The sequence below is a fragment of the Lygodium microphyllum genome, chromosome 10 (genome assembly GCF_053477565.2).
Source record: "Lygodium microphyllum isolate KBCC chromosome 10, Lygodium_microphyllum_v1.1.10, whole genome shotgun sequence".
NCBI classification, from domain to species: Eukaryota; Viridiplantae; Streptophyta; class Polypodiopsida; order Schizaeales; family Lygodiaceae; genus Lygodium; species Lygodium microphyllum.
In genome coordinates, this window is record NC_141144.1 from 63,464,889 (window position 1) to 63,473,678 (window position 8,790).

Sequence of the window (8,790 nt, forward strand, 5' to 3'; positions counted from 1 at the left end):
ACAAACTCCGTTTCAATTTAGAGACCTCTTTGCCTTTAGAAATAAAACCCTCAGGATGCTACACATATATGTCATTATGCATATCATCATGTAAGAATGCAATATTTACATCCATCTGTATGAGCTCCATATCTTCAGATGCAAACAAGCCCCAAATGGTTCTTAAAGTAGTCATCTTGACTATAGGAGAGACGATATTGTCAAAGCCAATTCCATGTTCCTACTTGTGCCCCTTTGCAATCAACCGTGCTTTGTACTTTGGCGAAGAACCAGAAGTGACATTCATCTTGTAAACCCACTTGCATGGAAGATTTTTCTATCCTTTAAGCAGCTACACCAAGTCCCAAGTACCATTCTTATCAAGTGATTCCATTTTGGACAACATGGCCTTGAATCACTTCTTACTATCAGGTCTAGTCACTGCTTCCTTCAAGCATGATGACTCACCACAGTCAGTAACCATGACATAATCTATAGCATACTATATACCTGGAACAAACCTGTCAAGTGGGCTCAATGGTCGAGTCAACCTACGGAGCGAAGGCTTAGCATTTGTAGGTTGTGGAACTTGCAAACCTGCATTTTCAGCTTGATGTCCTGAAATTTCAGCATGTTGTCAATCCCTATTGTGCTAGCTATCCTAAGTGCACATTTTCTTGTTGCAACTCTAGATCATCCTAGGAAATACCTTTCTCGCCATTTCCAGCACCGTTCCCTACATTTTCAGGGTCATTTATAGCAGGTATACGTTGATGTCCCCACTGGGCACAAACAGTTGTCTAAAAGGTACATCCTCCCTGAAAACAACCCTCCTAACTTCCTCAATCTTCTCGAGCTGCTTATGCATGTGATCTTCATGGAAGATGATGTCATTGTTGTGTACTATATTTCTTTTCTTGGGATCCCAAAGTCTATAATCCATCTCACCCTCGTCACCATATCCTAGGAATATGCATTTATAGGACTTTGATTTCAGTTTATTACATTCTTCTTTCAGTATGTGCACAAAAGCCTCGTAGCCAAACACTCGCAAATGAGCATAAGAAGGTAGCTTGCCCGACCACTCTTCCTAAGGGATTCTCCCCCCCAAAGACCTATTCGGTGACTCGTTAATCAGATGAATGGCTGTCATAACAGCCTCTGCCCAAAAATCATGGGGTAATGCAACATAAGACAGCATCGTACGGACCTTATCCTATATGTTCCCATTCATGAGCTCTACAACTCTATTTTGGGGTGGATTATGAGGGGCAGTGAACTCCCTCTTTATCCCCTTGCTATCACAAAATTCCTAAAAGGCTTTGGACACATACTCCCCATTGTTGTCAAAGCAAAGACACTCAAGTGTCTTATCAGTCTAGTTCTCAATCAATACCAGGAATTTCTGAAACTTGTCAAGCACTTCGTCCTTACTATGAATAGGGTAAACCCATACCTTCCGAGTAGCGTCATTGACAAATGTGACAACGTATTTCTTTCCCCCTAGAGATAACCCTAGCATCTAGCAAACATCGAAATGTACTAACTCTAGAGGCAAACATTTTAATGAAAGAGACTGTTTATGAGACAGCTATGCATGCTTCCCATAAACACAATGATCACAGTGCTCAAAATCAGCATAACGAAGACAATGCAAGTAACCAAAACAAGAAAGTACTTTCATTCTTGTTTGACTCATGTGTCTAGCCGGCCATGCCACAAGGAAACACTTAGCTACTCGGTCATGATGACAACATGGTCACGCACACTAGATACATGAAGTGGATATAAAGTATCACTCTTGCAACCTCTGGCAATAACCCTAGATCCCTTACAAATCTTCCATTTCCCATCACCAAAGGTGGTATAAAAACCATCATCATCTAGCTGACTAGAACTAATCAAGCTCTTCTTGAGCTGAGATACATGCTTGACATGCTGAAGAGTGAAGACAGATCCATGTTAAAACTACAACTGCACACGGCAATACCTACAATGTCACATGCATAGTTGTCCCCAAGATGGACAACTCTGTGTTTGCCCCTAGTGTAGTCAGAAAACCACTCGCAATTAGGGGTGACATGAAAAGAGGCACCTAAATCTAAAATCCAAGTGTGCATGTCATCATCTATATGTGCAATTAGGACATGTGCACTGAAAAGAGAAGAGACCAAGAGGACATCATTCCCACCATCACTCTCATGACTGACTACATTCACCTCTTCGATCTTTACACTGCTCTTCTTAGCATGATAGCTCTCTTTCTTCTCTTCTTTGCTGTCATCTGTCTTCTTGCCCTTAACTTTATCTTTCCTCCATTTATAGCAATCATGTTTGAAGTGACCCTTCATGCCACAGTGATGGCATTCAACATCCTTACCATGGGATTTACTGCATCCCTTGCTATCAATTTTCCCTTTTTGTTGTGATTTTCCTTTGGTATGCAAAGCACTGGAAGACTTGCTAGATGCATTGTTCTGCTAATTCATTTCTGCCATGAGTAGAGCACTATCTACATCCGAATACAATAGCATAACATTAGAATTTCTCATAGCAATCCTAAAAGTATCCCAGCTCTTTGGCAAAGTGCATAGTAAGAACATAGCCTTGAACTCCTCATCAATGTTGAACTTCAAGGTGACAAGCTGGTTGAAAATAGAATTAAACTCACTAAGGTGAGCAAACATGGTAGTGCCTTATTTCATGCGCAAATCCATGAGTTTCTTCAACCAGTAGACTTTGCTTGCAACACTTTTTTGGGCATACGATTCCTCCAATCGTGTCCAAATGGCATAAGTAGTATCAAGCCCTTCTATGTTGAAAAGAAAAACATTGGAGACTGTTGACAACTTGATGGTCAAGCAAGCAAGCTCATTTAGCTCATCCAGTCATCTTGATCTACACTTGCTTGTCTTATCCCCTTCTCTTTGATCGGCTTTGCTTACTTCTTCTGCAATAGGATGTTATAGCACTGCTTTTGCCAAACTGCAAAGTTGTATGCTCCTTCAAGCTTCTTGATGTCAAGTAAATTGCTACTATCACTACTTCCAACCATAGTTGCAGCCCAAAAGTACATAGATGAAAGCCAAAAATGTCAAGACAAGTGACTAAGAAGAACTATAAATTTCAACTAGCAAGAGATTCCAAGATCTTTGATTTAGATCAAATTACTAATTATATCACAGCATACCAATGGAATATGGACTCAATTACATACATCAGTGTATGCCCAACAAGCATTTGATAGTTGCATGTATGACCTGTCTGGCAGACAAGACTTGTTGTCCATTGTTTACAACTTCAAAATGTCTACCCAACAAGCATTTGACAGTTGCATGTATGACTTGTCTGCAGACAAAGACTTGTTGTCCATTGTTTACAACTTCAAAATGTCTACACAAACTAATGCATTTCAGCCCAAAGATGACATATAAAGCATGTCTAATCTCTACCCTAAGTGTATGCGGGTAATCCAGTACCAAAACAGTGTCTACCGACTCAAGCAGCAAAAGGAAGCATAGAGTCCAAGTAAAACTCTCTCAGATTTGTCCTACAGTTTTATGACATTCAGGATCAAGATTTCAATCCTCCAAAACAATCATAAGATCTTCCCAAGACTGTTTCCACATACATGACATCAAAGTCAAGCATCAATACTACATCATTCTGAACCCCTAAGATCAAGCTTGGAAGCAATGCATGAGACATGTACTAAAATAGCATTCAGCCCTGTATGTTCCATCCAACAAATCCCTGTCAAAACTGAGTGAAATCTCAGTCAAAATCAAATGCACTTCAATACATAGGCATATCATTCCTCAGTGTCTTGACATCACTTGATCATGTATACGCATCAATATGCATGTCCAAGGACCAATGTCATTAAAGGATAGAGAGCTATTTGTAAATTGCAGGCTGTGGACTATGTATTTCAATCAAAATCAAGTCTGCAAACTGAGCAAAATGATTGCCAAGATTAGCTCCAAATGACCTCAAGACAATGCCACATGATCCCTGAGACATCTAGCATCCATTGACATCCAATAGCCATCAAGTGAGCATGATCTGTATGCACCAGAGACACAAAGATATGTGTTGCATGTTTCCAACTCATAAACTGTGTAAACCACAGTCCCAAATCTAAAGGTAGGTGCTCCAAGCTGATGTCAAGATCAACATGTCAATGCAATGATTCAATACCAAGCATCCAGGAGCTCAAGTGTGCACTACTTAATTGCCTATGGTGAGGGATATGTTGAAAAGTGCCAAGAGAGGGCCTACTGTCTACAGGCGTAAACAGTGTGGACTATTCAAGCACAGCAGTAGTACTATGTAGAGTCAATGGAGCCCAAGGAGGGGTACAAATAGGGCCAAAGAGGGCTTACACAATGCCCACACAAGCCTCTATGGGTTGCAGACAAAATAGAGGTGGAGAAGCTTCAACACGCCTAAGCTATGGTTGTCCTACAACCTGTGAGAATTCAAAAAAAAGAATTACTGACCTATTGCCAAGCTCCAGCTCCAAGTCCTGCGCTTGCGTTGATACCACTTTGTTGAATGCAGAGATCAAAATAGTGAAGTTGTAGATGCAGATGAGAGAGAGAGACAATGACATAGTAGTTTTGTGGTACTCAAGTATACCTAATAAAGTTTTTAGGATAGGTATATAAGTCATGTACAAACCCAGCCCTTAGGGTGGGCACGAGCACTTCATTGGGCACTAATCTTTATCCCAACACTAGGGGGATGCCTTCTTATATGCATGATGAGTGACAAGTTGACATTATGGGTGTTTGACCCAGGTGGTGCATTGGTGGCACATACTGAAGGATGTACAAGTTCTGAGGGGGTGGGTGTCATGTCGTTATGTGGACACAATGTGAAAAAACCTGAAGTGCATCATCATCCAACTTTCTTATTAATCTAGAGAGTCAATGCCATATTGGTCATTAGTGCTAGTGTACATAGTATGGTTAGTTCCAAAATATGAGATTTTTGGATAATTTTAGCATGTTTTTGATATTTTGGATATTATTTCTTGTAATTATCTTTAAAAGCCATAGAAAACTTCTAGAATAGGGTGACATGCAAAAAGCAAGTGGTTTCTTCAACTAGTTTTGGAGATTTCATGCAAAAAGAAGGATTTAAAAAAATCATGTGTGGCACAATTGTAGCTTATAAGCAGCAATCAGCACTCTAAATTGGGGGAAGAAGGAGTAATCTGGGAGATTTTTGAGCAAGTTCCCTACAATTTTACCCCCCTTTCGGAGCCAATGAAACCATCAAATTTATGGTTTGTGAAAGGTGAGAATGATCAAATCTTGCTTGAGCTATGGCGGGAGAGCAAGAGTAAGAAAGAGAGAGACACAAAATGGGAACTCCAACTGTCACAATGTGTGTTCGAGCCTTCCTTTATTCAAACTGTCACTAAAAGAATAAAGAATAAAGTGACGGTGATTGGCTCCCACCACCTGTAGTGTGCAGTGGCAAGTACTCTCAATGTAGTAATACACAAGCAGCTAGGCGGAGGCGCCTTTACCCCCAACAACCTCCCACTTAAAGGCCAATCTGCTCCAGGAGTGAAAAGAAAAAGAAAAGACAGTACAACAAGATGAGAAAAAGTGTCATCTCATCCAATGCCCATCAATCTTCTGAGGAAGGCAAAGCACTGTAGTGAGGCTTTTCATGAGTAGATCTGCAGGATTTTCATCACTGGAGATCTTCACAAGGTCAAAAGACTTGTCCTCCACAACCCCATGTATGAAGTGATACCTCACCTCAATGTGTTTTGTCTTCACATGGAAGACCGGGGATTCTTGGCTAGCTGAATAGCACTCATAGAATCCGAATGCAACGTAGGTATAGCATCACTCCCAAGGTCATGAACCAAACGGCCCAACCATATGGCCTCCTTGCAAGCCTCAATGATTGCAACATACTCGGTCTCAGTTGTAAATAGTGCCATACACTTCTAAACCCTGGACATCCAAGAGACAGCACCTCTAACATAGGTGCATACATAGCCAAAAGTGGACTTCCTACTATTTACATGTCTTGCATAATCAGAGTATGTGTATCCCACAACTCCTGTATCCTGGATGCCATAGCAAATACACATATTTGTTGTGCCCTTCAGGTATCTCATGATACCCTTCATGGCATCCCAATGCTTCTTGCCAGGTGTAGCCATATAGCGTGCCACAACACCAATTGCAAAGGCAATATCTAGATGAATGGCTATCATGGCATATATCAAATTGCCCATGGCTGATGCATAAGAGATCTTGGCCATCTCGGTCCTCGGTCCTCTGTTCATCTGTCTGCAGATAATCGACCTATGAGACCTTCACATAAGAAGGTAATGGACATCCAATAGGCTTTATATCCTACATGTGAAAACGCTCAAGGACTTTATGAATATACTCCCTCTCGGTAGAGTAGTCCTTGATACCTGTCACGCTTAATGCATATACCAAGAATGTGAGAGGTATGTCCCAAATCCTTCATCTCAAAGCTCTTCTTCAGCTGAGATTTAAGAGCATCAAGCTCATCGTGAGCTTTCCCTACTATCAGCATATCATCCACATAAAGTACTAAAATAAGCAATAAGCCATTGCGGGCTTTCTTCATGTAAAGACACGGATCCATAGCACTCCTACTGTAGCCCTGTGACTGCATAAAGGCATCAAACTTATGATATGACTCCCTAAGTGCCTACTTCAAGCCATAAATACTTTTCTTCAACTTGCACACTAGGCACTTCCTACTAGGTTCTACAAAGCCCTTGGGTTGCTCCATGTATATCTCATCATGCAAATCCCCATGCAAGAATACAGTCTTGGCATCCATCGATACATGTTCAAGTCAAGCTGTGCAACTAAGGCCACAAAACCAAGCATAGGGTGGTCATCTTGACCACAAGAGAAAAGACTTCATCAAAGTCCACTCCATGCTCCTGTTTAAAACCCTTAGCAACAAGTCTTGCCTTATAACCCAGCTTGGGGTTTCCAAGGGTACTTTTCAGCTTGTACACCCATTTGCACGGCAAAGTCTTCTTGCCCTTAGGCAATGCAACCAAATCCCAAGTCATATTCTTGTGCAGGGAGTCCATCTCAAACTACATAGCCCTCTCCCAAGAGTGACTATCACCCCTGTGAATAGCCTCATCATAGATGAGAGGCTCTCCTACATCTCTAACCAAGACATAATGCATCAAGGGCTCAAATCTATCGGGCAGACGTCTATCTCTAGTAGACCGTCTCACTACATGCTTTGCTACCTATCTAACACCCTGACCACCAAGCATACCAACTGCTGCTACAGGCTATCTGACTGGCTGTGCAGGAGCACGTGGCTCCTCCTAGAATATAACCCTATGTATCTCTAACAGCTTCTCAAGCTGCTTATGCATCTTGTCTTCATGGAAAAATACATCATGGCTGCATATGACTTTTTGCGCCTCCAGATCCCATAGACAGTAACCCATCTCTCCTGCATCTCCATAGCCAATGAAAATTCATTTGCCACTCTTAGGATCCAACTTACTACGTTTGTCCTTGGGCATATGGCAGAATGCCTCACATCCAAAAACATGTAGATGCTCATAAGACGGAGGTTTCCTAGTCCATACCTCCTTTACAACTTGGAAATCCAAACCACTGGAAGGTGATCTATTTATGATATGCACAGTTGTATTGACTGCCTCAACCCAAAAGCTTTGTGGTAGGCCTGCATGCATGTGGCCCAAATGGGCATGCCAAAGAGATACATGTGGAATGGAACTGACTAACAAAACATGGTCAACAAAGGACCCATCAACTACAAGAGGATAGAGGCGGCTAGCCTTGGTACCTCTAGCAAGCACAAGTCTGTCCCATGAGTGAACTTTGAAGCAGAATCCCCAAATGAAACATGAAATCCAGCATCATCAACCTGCCCTGCAGACATAAGACTGCATGTAAGTGCAGGTACATGACGTACATCCTGTAACAAAAAAGTAATGCCAATAGAGAACTACAACCGTACATTCCCAATACCAACAATAGCAAGTGGCATATCATCACTCAAGCAAACTGAACCAGAGATAGTGCGGTAGGAATGGAACCACTCACGGCATGGTGTAACATGAAATCAAGCACCAGAATCCAAAAGCCAGCACTATGCATGCATAGAGTGAACCTCGGTCAACGGTGTAGCATCACAAGAACTAGCTGCAAGTATGTACTCCCCATCAAAGTCATCAATCTGCATGACGTTTATCTCCTCAATTTTCACACTGGATTTCGCAGGCATAATTTTTGCGATCAAAGGACTTTTCCTGTATTTTGTCTTTCCCCTTCTCTTTGCGCTTCTCATTGCGCAACTCATGACACTGTGGGCATATGTGATCCTTCTTGCCGCAATGATGACATGCTACATTAGCATTTCTTCCACGAGACTTGATGCGCGACTTAGACCTAGACTTCTACGAGTCCGTGCCATGGTCATTCTTTCCAGTACCATCTCTGCCTCTAACACTCAAAGCATGCGACACGCAAGAGGTATCCAAGTTCTTATGGTTAATCTCTTCCTGTAGAAGAGTACTCTCTACATCAGGTAAGTTCAAAATAGTAGCATGAGCACATAAGACAGTGCGGAATGCATCCCATGACTCACTCAAGGTCCCAAGAAAAAACAACAGAGTAACCTCATCATTGAAGGTAATGCCTTGAGAAGTCAAGTTCTTGAGAATAGCATGGAACTAGCTCAAATGAGCAGACATCATCATATTCTCATTCATGCGTAGGTCCATAAGTTGCTTCAGCCCCAATA